Source organism: Anser cygnoides, chromosome 2 (assembly GCF_040182565.1).
Source record: "Anser cygnoides isolate HZ-2024a breed goose chromosome 2, Taihu_goose_T2T_genome, whole genome shotgun sequence".
Taxonomy (NCBI): Eukaryota; Metazoa; Chordata; class Aves; order Anseriformes; family Anatidae; genus Anser; species Anser cygnoides.
Genome location: NC_089874.1, coordinates 156565455 through 156581652, shown reverse-complemented (window position 1 = coordinate 156581652; position 16198 = coordinate 156565455).

The window sequence follows — 16198 nt, the reverse complement described above, 5'->3', positions numbered from 1 at the left end:
AATAATCATCTCTCTTTTCTTGAGCTGCAAACTGGATGAACTAGCAGTGAAGAAAAGGAAAGCACTTCCTCTTGATTTTTTCATAAGAGCTCTGTTTCAAAAGAATCGTATCACATAGACTTCATTACCTCATTTTACACCAGGGCACACCCCAATGCTACCCTTAAAAACCTAAGAAACCTCTTCGGGAAAAAGACTCCCTGGGCACCCACGTTCACATGCAGACTTCATTGAAACTGATCTAGATCAGCAGCATGCAACTCATGAGGACATGAGGTTCTTAGTGACATACATTCTCTTGTGTCTTCTGAGAGCAAATAAATGATGCAATGTAGCATAGTGCTTTCCTCCAGATTATGTTTCATAAGCCAGAGAAACTGTCCTGGTGGAGAGACTGTGGCAACTCTAGAAAATATTCTAAAGAGATATATTCTTTGTATTTAAAATATTCTCCAAAGATAGCTGCTGGGATCAGTTAAAGATCCTTATAGACAAACTGTTGGTATATGGGCTGGATGGGCAGAAACTGAGGTGGATCAAAAACTACCCGAATGGCCAGGACAAGAGGGTAGTAGTTAGTGGTGCAAAGTATGGTTGGAGCCAGGTACTGAGCAGAGTACCCAAGGGGTCAATACCAGGTCCAGTCCTGTGTAACATCTCCTTTAATGATCTGAATGATAGGGCAGAGTGTGCCCTCAGGAAGTTTGCAGATGACACAAAACTGGCAGCAGTGGTTGATAAGCCAGAGGGCTGCCATGCTGCTATCGAGATGGACCTTGAAAGGCTGGAGAAATGTGCCAATATCACTCATGAAATTCAACAAGAAGTGCGAAGTCCTGCACCTGGGAAGGGACAACCCCAGGCACGAGAATATGATGGGGGCCTGACCTGGTTTTGTCTGGGATATAGTTAATTTTCTTCCCAGAAGCTGGCACGGTGCTGTGTTTTGGATTTAGGATGAGAATAATGCTGATAACACACTGATGTTTCAGTTGTTGCAGAGCCGCACTCACCCAGAGCCAAGGACTTTCCAGATCCTCGTTCTGCCCTGCCAGCGAGGGGCTGGGGGTGCCCAGGGAGCTGGGAGGGGACAGAACCAGGAGAGCTGGCCCAGATGGACCAAAGGGATGTCCCAATGTGATGTCATATTGAACTGAGGGGAGTCGGCCAGGAGGGCTGCTGTTACTTGGGGACTGGCTGGGCACTGCTCAGCCGGTGCTGAGCAATTCCATTGTGCATTACTTTTTTGTTTATTATTTTTGTTGTTATTGTTTTTTTTATTTTTTATTTCTTGTTATTTGATATAATTATATATTATACACTTTTCTCTTTATTATTATCATTATCTCGGCCCACAGATTCTTGCACTTTTCAATTTTCCCCCCCATCCCACTTAGAAGGAGAGTGGCTGTATGATGTTTAGCTTCTTGCTGGATTAAACCACAACAGGGCTGCCCAGCTGGAAAGCAGCCCTGCAGAAAAGGGCCTGAGGGTCCTGGTGGACACCAAGTTGAACATGAGTCAGCAATGTGCCCTTGCCACAAAGAATGCTAATGGTATCTTGCGTTGCATTAGGCAAAATATTGCTAGCAGATCAAGAGATGTTATCCTTCCCCTCTATGCAGAGTTGGTGAAGCTGCACCTGAAGCCCTGTGTCCAGTTCTGGGCCCTGAAGTACAACAGAGACATGGACATACTCGAGAGACTCCAATGTAAATCCAGATGATTAAGGGATGTTCCACTTTGGTTTAAACAGTTCTGATAACAGTTCTGGAGGGTTGTTTCAGACTAGGAGGTTGTTCCCTTTCACCCTTCTTGTACTTCTTTAGAAGATCATGATGATGTGACTCTTCCCTGAAGTGCCTCTCATCTCCATTCCCCATGTTACGACATTATAGGATCTTACAGCTGCTGCCAAATGCTGTATTTTTGACCATATCACAGGGCCCTCAATGAGAGCACAAAAATGTGTATTTCATCTCCTCAGAATTGAGTATTCCTGTGTATCTAAAATAGTGCACAGCCAACCTTAAAACTGTAACTGGTCAGACTTTGAGTCTTTAAACTGAAAACTGCAATTTCAATTCCAAATGAGGATGTGAAATCAGGAATACTTCTACATAGCAGAATGTAAACCCCCCCCTCCTCTGTCTTCACTGCTAACTTGTTCTCCTCCCCTGTTTGAGTGCTTCTCCTCCTGGTTCCTCCTGTTTTTGTTTGTTTGTTTGTTTGTTGTTTTTTGTTTTTTTTACAAGCCTAGAATGAATTTTATTTACAGTAAGGCCTTTCTTTCATTTATATCTACAAAACTTAGCACAAATGGTAGTCTGAAAATGCAGTAAATAACTTGTGAACATAAGAGAAAATGGGAAAATGAATCAAAATTACCTGAATTAAGAAATTTGTTAAGAACGGATAAAAAAATAGAAGAAAATGGGAAATGCAAATTAACAAAACCATAAGATATCTATTCATTACTACATGAAAGACGAGTAATCTAGAAAGTACAATTCCAAGAAAGGTGACAAAAAAACTGCAGAAGAGCTTGCAATGAGATGTAACAGCAAAATAGGCCAGTACTTAGGTAAACATCATTTTCCACTCTGCTGGGAAAGTGTGAAATATCATCAAAAGAGTTACCCAAAAGCATATGTTAAAAACTTTGAGAAATAAATGAACAATAAGATAGATGAATAAAACTAAAAAATTGTATCTTGGCTGAACATGCATTATAGAGGGAATAAACAAGAAGATGAGAATGATTTAGAATATCACTTGTGAGTATAAGTAATGGGATGAAATTAAGCTCAAGGTAGTATAAAAGGAAGGTAATTCAAACAAATCCTGATGAATTGATGTTTTGAAGAACCATCTTCCCAGAGGAATGGTGAAACCATGTGAAAATTCAGAGAACATAAATAAAAGTACAACAGGGAACTTCTGTACTGTTGGAAAGATATATGTATTTATTCACCCATACCATCTATTTATTAGAGTGCTTTGGCTGAAGAAACATGAGGCAAGCCTTCTTTTCCTTATGTGGTGAAAGAAGGCACTACTTGTAGTCAGCATTAGTCCACCTCTGGCAGATTAGCACTTCAGACATGTAGCCCAAAAGTGGGACAGAAATGATGGATCTAGGAAGTGACTGATTTTTGAACCAATGTGTGCTGGAGAACCTGCTAGGAATAATATAAGCAGATATGTGTTTGTGAGCAGTGACAGGAGAAGGATCAGTAAATAACATATTGAGCTCCCAGGATCAAGCAATAAAGGTGTTAAATGGTCTGGCAGGCTTTCCCAGGTCAATACATCACAATGAGAGTTTAGGAAGAGTTTTGAGAGTTGACAATTTTGTGGTTTACTTCTTTTTTCTCTTACTTGAAAATGTAACATTAAACACTAAGATATTTATTCCAGAGAAATCTCTGTGTACATTCCAAAACATAAATTTAGCATTTACTCTCACCAAAAAAAGCATGAAGAACAGAAAGGCAGCATGACTGTCAGGTACCTGTTCCCATACCACCATTTCTAATCTGGCTGCATTTACAATGTTGTAAACAGAAAGAATATTTAAGGCTGTCCACAAAAGCCCTTGGCATTCTGATCTTACCCTTCCATCATCTATATCTCTGCACAGGTTCTCTCAAGTGGCTATCAAGAGATTGTCACTAACTTCATCTGTTTTGTAGCAAAACCTGTATAATCACAGAATCACAGAATCGTCTAGATTGGAAGAGACCTCCAAGATCACCGAGTCCAACCTCTGACCTAACACTAACAAGTCCTCCACTAAACCATATCACTAAACTCTACGTCTAAATGTCTCTTAAAGACCTCCAGGGATGGTGACTCAACCACTTCCCTGGGCAGCCCATTCCAATGCCTAACAACCCTTTCAGTAAAGAAGTTCTTCCTAATATCCAGCCTAAACCTCCCCTGGCGCAACTTTAGCCCATTCCCCCTCGTCCTGTCACCAGGCACGTGGGAGAATAGACCAACCCCCACCTCGCTACAGCCTCCTTTAAGGTACCTATAGAGAGCGATAAGGTTGCCCCTGAGCCTCCTCTTCTCCAGGCTGAACAAGCCCAGCTCCCTCAGCCGCTCCTCGTAAGACTTGTTCTCCAGACCCCTCACCAACTTCGTTGCCCTTCTCTGGACTCTCTCGAGCACCTCCATGTCCTTCTTGTAGCGAGGGGCCCAAAACTGAACACAGTACTCGAGGTGCGTTCTCACCAGAGCCGAGTACAGGGGGAAAATCACTTCCCTAGCCCTGCTGGCCACACTGTTTCTTATACAGGCCAGGATGCTGTTGGCCTTCTTGGCCACCCGAGCACACTGCTGGCTCATATTCAGCCGACTATCAACCAATACTCCCAGGTCCTTCTCTGCCAGGCAGCTTTCCAACCACTCATCTCCCAGCCTGTAGCTCTGCTTGGGGTTGTTGCGCCCCAGATGCAGGACCCGGCACTTGGCCTTGTTGAACTTCATGCAGCTGACCTCAGCCCATCGGCCCAGCCTATCCAGATCCTCCTGCAGAGCCTTCCTACCCTCGAGCAGATTGACACACGCACCTAACTTGGTGTCATCTGCAAACTTACTGAGGGTGCACTCGATCCCCTCATCCAGATCATCGATAAAGATATTGAAGAGGACTTGCCCCAGTACTGAGCCCTGGGGGACTCCACTAGTGACCGGCCTCTAACTGGATTTGGCTCCATTCACCACAACTCTTTGGGCCCGGCTATACAGACAGTTTTTAAGCCAATGAAGCGTACGCCAGTCCAAGCCACGAGCAGCCAGTTTCTTGAGGAGAATGTTGTGGGAAACAGTATCACCGTAGGTAGACCACATCCACAGCCTTTCCCTCATCCACTAAGTGTGTCACTTTGTCATAGAAGGAGATCAGGTTCGTCAAGCAGGACCTGCCTTTCATAAACCCATGCTGACTGGGCCTGATCGCCTGCTTGCCCTGCAAGTGCCGTGTGATGACCCTCAAGATAATCTGCTCCATGAGCTTCCCTGGCACTGAGGTCAAACTAACAGGCCTATAGTTCCCCGGGTCTACCCTCCTGCCCTTCTTGTAGATGGGCGTTTGCTAGCTGCCAGTCGACTGGGACCTCCCCTGATAGCCAGGACAGCCGATAAATGATGGAAAGCGGCTCGGCCAGCTCCTCCGCCAGTTCTCTCAGTACCCTCGGGTGGATCTCATCCGGCCCCATTGACTTGCGTACATCCAAGTGCTGTAGTAGGTCGCCAACCATTTCCTCGTGGATAGTGAGGGCCATATCCTGCTCCCCATCCCCTTCCACCAGCTCAGGGTACTGGGTATCCAGAGAACAACTGGTTTTGCCGCTAAAGACTGAGGCAAAGAAGGTATAGAGCACCTCAGCCTTTTCCTCATCTTTTGTAACTAAGTTTCCCCCCGCATCCAGTAAAGGATGGAGATTCTCCTTAGTCGTCCTTTTTGTGTTGATGTATTTGTAAAAACAGTTTTTGTTATCTTTAACGGCAGTAGCCAGATTGAGCTCCAGATGAGCTTTGGCCTTTCTAATTTTGTCCTTGCACAGCCTCGCAACATCCTTATAGTCCTCCTGAGTGGCCCGCCCTCTTTTCCAAAATTTATAAACCCTCTTTTTTCTCCTAAGCTCTAGCCACAACTCTTTGTTCAGCCAGGCCTGTCTTCTTCCGTGCTGGCTCATCTTTGGGCACGTTGGGACAGACCGCTCCTGAGCTTCTTGAAGAGTGCCCAGCCTTCCTGAACTCCTCTGCCCTTCAGAACCACCTCCCAAGGGACTCTGCCAACCAGTGCCCTGAACAGCTCAAAGTCAGCCCTCCGGAAGTCCAATACAGCCGTTTTACTGGTCCCCTTCCTGACTTCACCAAGAATAGAGAACTGAACCATTTCGTGGTCACTCTGCCCAAGACAGCTCCCGACCACCACATCTCCCACCAGTCCGTCACTGTGAACAGAAGGTCTAGCGGGGCACCTCCCCTGGTAGGCTCACTAACCAGCTGCGTCAGGAAGCTATCTTCCACGCTCTCCAGAAACCTCCTAGACTGCTTTCTCTGGGCTGTGTTGTGCTTCCAGGATATGTTTGGGAAGTTGAAGTCCCCCACAAGAACAAGCGCTGACGATTTTGCAACTTCTGCCAGCTGTCTGTAGAACTCCTCATCCGTCTCCTCATCCTGGTTTGGTGGTCTATAACAGACCCCCATCACGATGTTTGCCTTGTTGGCCTTCCCTCTGATCCTAACCCACAGGGACTCAACCGTATCATTCCCAGCCTCAAGTTCCACAACATCAAAACACTCTCTAATATAGAGAGCCACACCACCACCCCTTCTGTGCTGCCTGTCCCTTCTGAAGAGCCTATAGCCAGACATTGCAACACTCCAGTCATGAGAGTGGTCCCACCACGTTTCTGTGATGGCAACCAAGTCATAGCCTGCCTGCTGCATGATGAATTCCAGCTCCTCTTATAAAGAAATAAGTTTTGCACTGAGACAGCTAGCTCTGATTTTTGGTGTCTGAGTGCTCTGTGGTGTGGACCCCTTCCAAGAATGCTCCTCTTCTCCAGATTTGTGTTCTGTAGATTTGCTATTGACCCAATTTCTGCCAGCATCAGTTTGTAGAGGGGAATAGGCAACGTCTGTTGCCTCTGTAATATAATGAAGCAGAGGAAGAAACTGTGGCTTGGAAGACCAAAAATCTTTGGTCAGTGAGAGCCTGCATACTGCCCCTTATTTGGGATTTCTCTGCTACGAGGCTACAGAAGTTCAGTGCCACTGGCATGGGATAACGAACAGTAACTCACAGGACAGGGAGAGGCAGAATTTATGTGGAGCAACTGTTTGAATTTGAGTATAAACACTGACCTTGAGGTCCCTATGAAGCTGGGACATCACATCCTAATCTTTGAGCCCCACTGTGTCCAAAAGTCCATTTTAATGCCAAGCTGGGTCCAGCTAGGTTTTTTCACAGGGCAGCACACACTTGATGGATGAGGCAGAGATGACAAATGAATCAATATCATGTTCCCATTTTAAAAGTGTTAATTAGGGAATTAAAAATATCATCAGTACACTTATTCCTGCTTCTTTTTCTGAGTCTAACTAATGTCTGGTCTCATCCTCAGTCTTCACATGCTGCTATGTCTTTGTATTTTTGTGAGAAAAGTAAAGATTTAAATTGGGTTATAGGTACTCATATAGATAAAGGCCAATTTTCCACTGAGACAAAATTGAAAGTTAGGACTTAATTTCTTAGGGGATTGAAAATCCCAGTTTCAGTAAAACAGGAGGAACTACTGATTTGATTTAATCCTGCATAGACTAGCCAGAAAATTATTTGAGAGCATTCACACCTTTAAGTTTACCAGTCTTGCCTAGTCCATTGGTTATATTAGAAGGTATAGTGGTTTTGGAAGGTCATTCTTGAAACAAAGATTTTTTATTCTTTGAAGTTTTTGCGAATGCCTTAAACAAATATCCATCAGGATAGACTAGGTAAACTCGATGTTTCCATGGAACAGAGATATGAAATAGATGTGTTCTTTAGGGTCCCTCCTGTCTTACTTTCTATTAAGAAGTAAAAAAAATACACCTGAGAACTGGACAATTCAGTCATGCCACAAAAAGGCAAAGAAGCAGGAGTTTAACAGACAGCTTTCCTGGAATTTGGGTACTGAGAGGCAATATTTTGAAAAGGAGAAAGAGGGAAAAAAAAAAAAAAAAAGAGCATAAAGAGCATTAGGGGATACAAAAGCAAAGCTACATGTAGAATATTCAAAGGATTATATTTGTGCCTACAGTAAGCTTCATTCAGCTTTTCATGTAAGATGCTTCCTTATGAGACACATAAGATCCTTAGGAACGTAATTACCACCTGAGATTTTGTTAAATGATGGTGATACATGTTTGGTGTTAAAGATCACTTATCAGTAAGAAGATGAGATAAGGATAATCAAATGATACTCTTTATGGCTTGCTTAGTGACCCAAGAGAAATGTGTTGATCTCAATTCATTTCCAAGAGGAGAAAAGTCAAAGTAGAAACCACACAAGTGTCACTAAAAGTCTGCTTGCTACTAGGCAACATACAGAGAGTAAAGATGGATTTTAACTACTTTTTCATCCTTGCCTGGCCAGGGTTGAGACTTATTGACAGGCATGTGTGAAAAAACTTCTATTGCTCCTACTTGCTACACCTGATTTTTTGAGAGGGAACTTCAATCTTAAGGGCTGTCAGTTTAGCACCTATAATGAGCATGATATTCATTTCAAAAGGAAATCTACCAAAAAATAAATGACAGGCTAAACTTTGCATCTTTACAAGCAGAACTGGTGATCTCCCAAGATAGTGCTCCCAGCCCACACACCCCTCACACTACCATGTGCTGTTGCTTCTTTTCCTTTTTTCCCCAATCTTCCTCATTACATTTCCTTGGCAGAAATTCCACTGTGGATGCTAGCAATAGACTTGCCTTGATGCTGCTCATCACAATCCCCTGTGACAGCTTAATATCTCATTATCAACATTAATAATAAACCTGTGTTTCTCTGAATATGCAAAGTGAGAATGGAATATATATATGGGAATTCACGCTGCATTTATTTGAATTTGTAATGGCTGGTATAAATGCAGACTCAAAGTGTTATGAGTGAAGGACACGATTGGCATGCAGAACCAGGCTTGACTGAGAGCTGTGACACAGAGTACCTGTGTGCCTTAGGGCAAGTAATTTGACCCCATACACACCCATTTCCTTGTTCTTTAAATCCCTCTTGCACTTTTAGGGAATGTTTTAAGTTTTGTGCACTACATACTGCAATATTTAAATACATTGTCCAACCGATGCTGGTATCTTAGCCCTTACATGAATATTGGATAGCTACAACTACGAACTGATAAGTATAGAAATAAAAATCTGATATTTGCATTTCTGAGGGCATGTGTTTAACAGCTTATTTTTCACTTACACACTTTTTAATGATAAATATGACTTTCTGAAGAATGTCTTATTTTTATTCTAGCATAATACTTTTTTATTTAAAAGATCCTATTTTTGAATAAATGCAAATTAAAGTATTTTAGTATAACTTCAAGTACCAAAAGCTGAAAAGCTATTAAAAACAGTTTCATAGACGAAATAAAAAAGCAGAACATTCTTGTCATAATAGAAAAACTGGGCATGAAAGAAGGTCTTAAAAGAACTAATTCCTATTTTTAATTTCTGAGAATATATTTGTTGGTCATTCCATTTCTAGTGGCCAGAGTTGTAAAGTTTTTAGAGCTGCCTATAAAAAAATAGTGGTCTAAAGGACCACTACTTTAATGGACATTGGAGGTTGTAGCTTATTTGGCCTTACTGTGATGGAGGACCTGCTGGTGGACTAAATGCATAGTCATAATTGGGGATTCTGTAACTCTTCTAATACTGTCACTGAGGTAAATTCCTTCATCCATGCCAAAGGTGTACTCCAGCCTGATGACAGCAAACTGTGTTAGCATAACCATATGTAGTCAGCCACGTTGAGTAGCCAGCAACATGTTCGCACTTCAAGATGTATTTCACAAGAAAGAACAAAATTAACAAAACTCTCAAATAATTCCCTTTATTTTTCATATACAGTGTCATAGCTTTGGCTAGGATAAAGTTAATTTTCTTTGTAGAGGCTTGTATGATGCTGTATTCGGGATTTGTGATGAAAACAGTGCTGATAACATACCAATGGTTTAGTTGCTGCAGAGCAGTGCTCACCCAGAGCCAAGGACATTCCAGTTCCTTGTGCTGCCCTGCCAGCGAGGGGCTGGGGGTGCCCAGGGAGCTGGGAGGGGACAGAACCAGGAGAGCTGGCCAAAGGGATGTCCCACACCATGTGGTGTCATGCTCAACAATGACAGCTGGGGGAAAGAAGGAGGAAATAGAGGATGTTTGGAGTGATGGCATTTGTCTTCCCAAGGAACCCTTCTGTGTGATGAGCCCTGCTTTCCTGGACACGGCTGACACCTGCCTGCTGATGGGAAATAGCAAATGGATTCCTTGGTTTGCTTTGCTTGCACGCATGACTTTTGCTTTACCTAGTGAACTGTCCTTACCTCAGCCCATGAATTCTATCACTTTTACATTTCCAATTCTCCCTCCCATCCCACTTGGGGAGAGTGAGTGAGTGGTTGTGTGGTGCTGAGCTGCCTGCCGAGGTTAAACCACAATGTATAGTTTGACAGTGGATACATTAGTCTCATCAACTCTATTCTCACCTCAGTCTATCCTGGCTGTCAGATTTTGAGAAGAGAATATCTGAATGCAAAAAAAAAATAAAAAATAAAAAAAAATCTTTTAACATAAGGTGTCACACTCTGGTGGCAGTGCCCCTAAGCATTTCCCAAGACAAATTCTTGTATGAAGCAGCTCCTACATAAAGTTCAAAATATGAGATTGTTGGGTATACTTGGTCTAGAAATGAGTCCAGTCTAGACAGAAATGTTTATATGTGCTTAAAGTGTTATGAAACATTAAAATAGAATGCTAAACTTTCTAAACAGAAGGGAAGATATGCACAAAGAATGCCAGCACCTAGGATTTTATCTGCTCTCCTTTGGAAAAATAAAAACAAGTGTTTCAAAGTATTGTAGAAACTTTTTAAAAACATGACTGCAGTATTGTTTAGTCCTTCACTGAAATATAAATTCAGCTGCTCCAGTTTCATCTGGAGAATGATGAAAACAATAGGAGTTTTTCAACTTACTGAGTTAAAAAGTGAGGAAGGCAAAAATTCAAGGCTGAACTCTCCTCCTCAGCCCAGATCTCTTCCCCCACCCCTCCACCAGCCTTCTGAATTCACACTAGACATGAAACTATCATTGTTCTTTGAAACTGGGTCGTCTACAAGATGAGAGTTAAACAAGCACAAGTGAATCTCATGAAGAAAGGACTGAATATAAACAAAAACTTGTTTTGAAGTTGTTGTTTTTCTTACTGAAGAACATTTATTCCCTAAATTGTAACTCAAGCCTAAAACTGTTTTCAGAATAGAAATGTGTTCAGAAATACACCAGAATGAAGAGTATGCAAGATCTAATAATTTCCACATAAATTTGTCAGGAAGAATCAATATGATCAAGCAGACATAATTAGGAAGGTGTCTAATAAAGAAATACTTCAAAAATCTATGCTCCAGGGTCCACAAGTTTGATGGGCTTGGAAGAGATCTTCAGGCAATGGGTTGAGAGAGAAAGGAAGAAAGGCAACAGGCTTGGTCTCATTCTTCAATCACATTTCTTATATTTAGATATTTAAATAAGAAGACAACGGAACATATACGTATAATTTTGTGTGGATTTGTCCTTTTAAGGGGATATTTAAACCAGTTTTAGCTGCTGTAACTAATTTGGCTTCCCAGACATCCATGGCTGAGATTAAGCTACCTAAAGAAGGTACTTGACGTCTGCATAGCTGAACCATTCTCCTCTGGCACATAACCAACCCCCACAATGTGCCACTTTCTCTCTTCTCTTGCTTTAGAGAATTTGAGGATTTCCAAAAAGATTTTTCTACATATTTGTATTCTATTCCTTTCTAATATCCTCAAAAGAGTGGCTTCAAAGTTAGTCAGTAGCCTCCCACCAATATGATAATCACGTTAATTCATGTCGTGATTTGCTTGTGTCCTCACACCTGGAAAGCCTCAAACTGAAACTGAAACTGGCTGAAAGCTTTGTACTTGATTTAATATTCTTTTCTTGCCTAAGTCAGTCTTTAAATCACAGACATTCCAGAGACCTGTTTAGACAGTAGGATCAGGACTGCAGAGCTTAAACCCACTGAAGAAGGACTAAGCTGAAAAACTACCGCAGTACAAACTTGGTTAGAGTCTCTGAGTATCACTCTATTATGAATATTAAATAACACAGCTAATAACCCTGGTTTTGCCAATTTTTGTTCTGCTTCATTCAGCCTAAGCAGAATGTATTGTGATCTCCAACCATCCATGAAACCCTGGAATGTCTTGCTAGCTGGTGTTATTATTAACACATGAAAAGCATCAGGAAGTGCAATTCTTAGTTAAGAATATTTTATTAAAAAAGAAAAAATGTAAAACTTTAGCTTGGCTGCCCAAGGAATTCACTGTTTCTCTGTCTGTCTGTCAATCTGTCTGTTTAAGGGTTCCCTCTCCTCTACCAGCAATAACGCCTGAATCTATTAGCCATTTCCAACCTTTCTTGCCAAAAGTCACGTTACAAAGATAGCCCATTTCTTGTATGACCACCCATTTTTATTGAAGATCAGCACATCTGTCAGAGAGAGGTGGTTGAGCTAGCACCCCACTGAGGGAGAAGATTCAGGGAAAGACAATAGCTCTCTTATCTGTCTGGTCTGTCTTGACCAACAAGGTTTTGTGTATAAGATAGCCATTCTGTACAAGCATAACTGGGAATCAACTGCAGCACATTCTGGCTCTTGCCCAGAGAACAATAGGTGAGTGCTGAAGGGGCTTGGCAGAGCTTTGTAAAGGGAATGAGGCCATCAAAGGTATGTTAAGGAAGGGGAATCCAATGTGTAGTATAAAAGCCTACAGAGACCAAACTAAGTGAATTGCAGATTAATACCAAATTAATCTCATTAAAATACCACAACTTATTTAATGGTGAAGCTTTAACATGTTTCCCTTGCATCTTGATGTGTTATTGAAAAGAATCGTTTTACTACAATGCAAGTACACTGGGTTGGAGAACATATGTTATAGAGCCTGGAAGAGATAAAATACATCCCACACTTCTAGCTTACAGAAACTAGCAGGCTATGGATTTTAGGTCTGCACTACCCACTTGATCCTAACCATCTTTATGAATTAAATCAAACCTTCTGCTGGCTTTGTGAGGAAGCTTGTAATGAATAAAACATTTTAACTCATATTCTTGTAGAAAATCACTTGGAATGAGGATAAATACGAAGGGGATTAAAAAGTCTCTTTGTGATTGACACTGGCTGACCAATAATTTAGAAGACTCTCAGACAACATCTTACCACATAACTACTAAGTTCCTGTTAAAACATCGGAGTTTTCTGGGCGTTTGCAGTAGGGTCAGGATCGTTCATGTACTTACTCTTTGGGCTGTTTTAATGCTAGGAAGAAACACCCAACCTTTTCATCCCATTCCCATGAAGAAAGATCCTCTGCTCCTGTTTTCCCCTTCAGAGTCTGTGCCTGTAACACATCTCTGCTGATGCTGACAAGCCCAGTTTCTGTGTCATGGGGCAATATGATACAGAGGCTGTAGCAAGACTTGCCTCAAACAGGGCACTGGTTCTACCGGTCAATATGGTAAGAATAACAAGCCCTGATGTGAACAAAGAGATAAAAGTAGGAAATGTGAACAGTGCATGTTTTTTTGCATATTTTTGGAACAGGGAAAGAAAAAATAAGAAAAAAAAAGAGAGAGAGAGAGAGAGAAAAATTAGCCTAGAGTGGAATCAAGACAGACAGGTTTTCCAGCAAAGACATGAAAAACTGAAAATCAGTACTCATCAAAAATATTTCACTAAAAGGCAAACTTCAGTTCATCTTAAAAGCATCATCTACATCGTTAGAGGAAGCCATTTCTATTTTGGATTGGCACCTCATGCTGCTGCATGTTTTTAATGGTGGTTACAGAGCAAACGCACACAGCAGGTCTCTCTCTGCTGACTTGGCACTTGTTGGATCCCCCTGGATCCATAAGTGCAGTTCTTATTCATCAGTCCTGCACACAAACGATTGCGTGCAGCAGAGCTCAGCCTTCACAGAAAACAATAAATGCTTTTGAAATTGTGTTGCTTCAGTCTGAATGCTCGTTAGATAAGTCTGCTCTGGAGCCAAGGGACACTTAACGATAGTCTCACATAGGTTTGATATTCTCTTTTAGCTATATAAAGTAAATTTTAGGTTTTGTGCAAGGTCTCAGATTAACTGCTGTGGAGAATGGTGTCCTCATTCTCTCCACAGAGATCTGTTGAGACAGCAAAGAAAATTTTCTTCCAGTACCTTATTCTGGAGTGAAGTTTCTGTCGGTTTCTCTGACTTTTTGTGGCCCAATCAATCCATGCATTGCACTTCTGTGGCAGAAGAAATATCTGTTCTGACTTTTGATCTGGTGAAGCTTTTCATTTACAAACAACTGAACTTACGTACTTTGATGAAGACGTCAGTACTCATTAGAAAATAATGACTTCTGAGGGCAATAGTAAAAGTCTAAATTGCCCTGTCTCATAAATCTTAATTTGTATATAACACTCCTAACAGAAGCTTACGTACTTACAAAAAAACAGGTTGATGTTTATTCTTTCTTTTAAACTGGCCTAATCCTTAGGGAACATAGAAATGGTTTATTGTTCGTCAGCCTCATGTGATGTAGCTCTAGCTGCAGTATCACAGTTACCAATCTCACCGATTCTGTGTGAGGTACTATTAATTGATCCCTCTGTACTTACTCTGTCTGTGAGTCTACTTCAGACATTGATTTGTTAGTTGCCCTCATCTACATTATTTCAACAATGAGCTTTTTCTTCTAGATAATAAAGTGGTTACAGGTTCTGAAGTCAATTATAGCCCTGCATATGGAATAGTTAACACCAATAACAACAACAACAACAACAAACAGATAATTTAAAGTGTAGCTCTGTACATAATTTACAGCATACTTTATGTATTTAGATTGACTGCATCTTGGGATGCTTAAATCTGAAACAGATGGTCAGGTGATTTGAAAATCAGTCAAGGAAATCTGGAAATTAGCTCAGAGCCACATGAAGGAATATCTGCTATATTGAAAACTGAAAAAAAGATGGGGCTGTTGATTGGACTAGAGGGTAAATGAGAATACAATAGACGTTTGGTTCCCTAGACTGAAAAAATCATTTTTGGGGTTATGAAAATGATATTCACCATGATACATGCTTAGGAAAAGATAGACGCATTCTGACAGGCAATGCTTAGTTGCAGGCAGTATAAAATTGGTGCCAATATAGAAACAGGAAATGTATCTTATAAATAAACATGACTAAATGTATGAAGACTCCAGGAATGTGAAGTGACAGTTAAAGTGGCACCTTGTGGTTCATCAGATTTGATCCCACTGTGTCAATGTCACAGTGGCAGCTGGTATCAAGAATCACTGGTAGGGAAGAGGATAATAAGCTGCTCTCCTCATCCTTGCCATCTTTCCTAACCAAGTTATTCATATGTATGGGGGGGCTGAAACTGGGACAGTGGTTTTGAAAAGGAGGGAGCAGATAAAAGAAGGGATGTCTAGGTTCACTATTCTCAGATCATGCCCTCAAGGAAAAAAAAAATAGTTAAGACATTTCAGCAGAAGGTAAGGAAGAAGAAAATAACATTTATCCATCCATAGGAATACCATTTCTTCTTCGAATTCTGATCTATGCTCTCCTGTCCAGCCCTGCCCTAAAATAACCCTGTTTTGTGTTGTACAGGCAGTATAATTGACCTGTGCAGTTGGCAGTGACAGAATGTGGCTTCAAACCCCTTCAAGCAGAGTCAAGTCTCCTCTAAGCCAGCTGAGGGCCTCATCCATTTAGTTACAGGGTGAGGAAAGTGAGCAGCAACACCTTCTCCTTCTCCCATTCGGTGCCTGAGTCTCCCCAGGCTATGTGTGGGGCACCTTACTACACTTCATCTGGATGCTGAGCTCATATAAGGAGACTATTGGCACAAGAGTTTTGTGAAACATACTAGCTGGAGAAGATGATAGTTGTCAGCTACAGCCCTACTAACAAGGAACTACCCACCAATACCGACGATGCCTTTTGGCCAACTCCACCAGATGAGTCAGAATTGCTTTCTTTACTGATAGATTTTATTTTGGTCTAGGAGAGCCTCATGTCTTACTTGTTCAGTCCATGCACTAGACATACTTTTCTTTATACCCCACAGAGAAACTCCTGTGCAAGCACATTGTGAACACAGATTAATGTTCAACATTATTTTGTCAAAAGCTGAGGTGGTGCACATGACTTTCAGGAGACAAGGAATGCTGATGACCCAAAATAATAAGGAGCCTTCTAAAAACTTTCCATGGATTATCAATAGCCATGTGAAATGGAGATAGGTTGAAAAGACATTTCTTTCCAGTCATATCTGGATACTGGCACTTCTAACTGTATGTTAGCTACAGGACTTTGCAGAAATGTCAG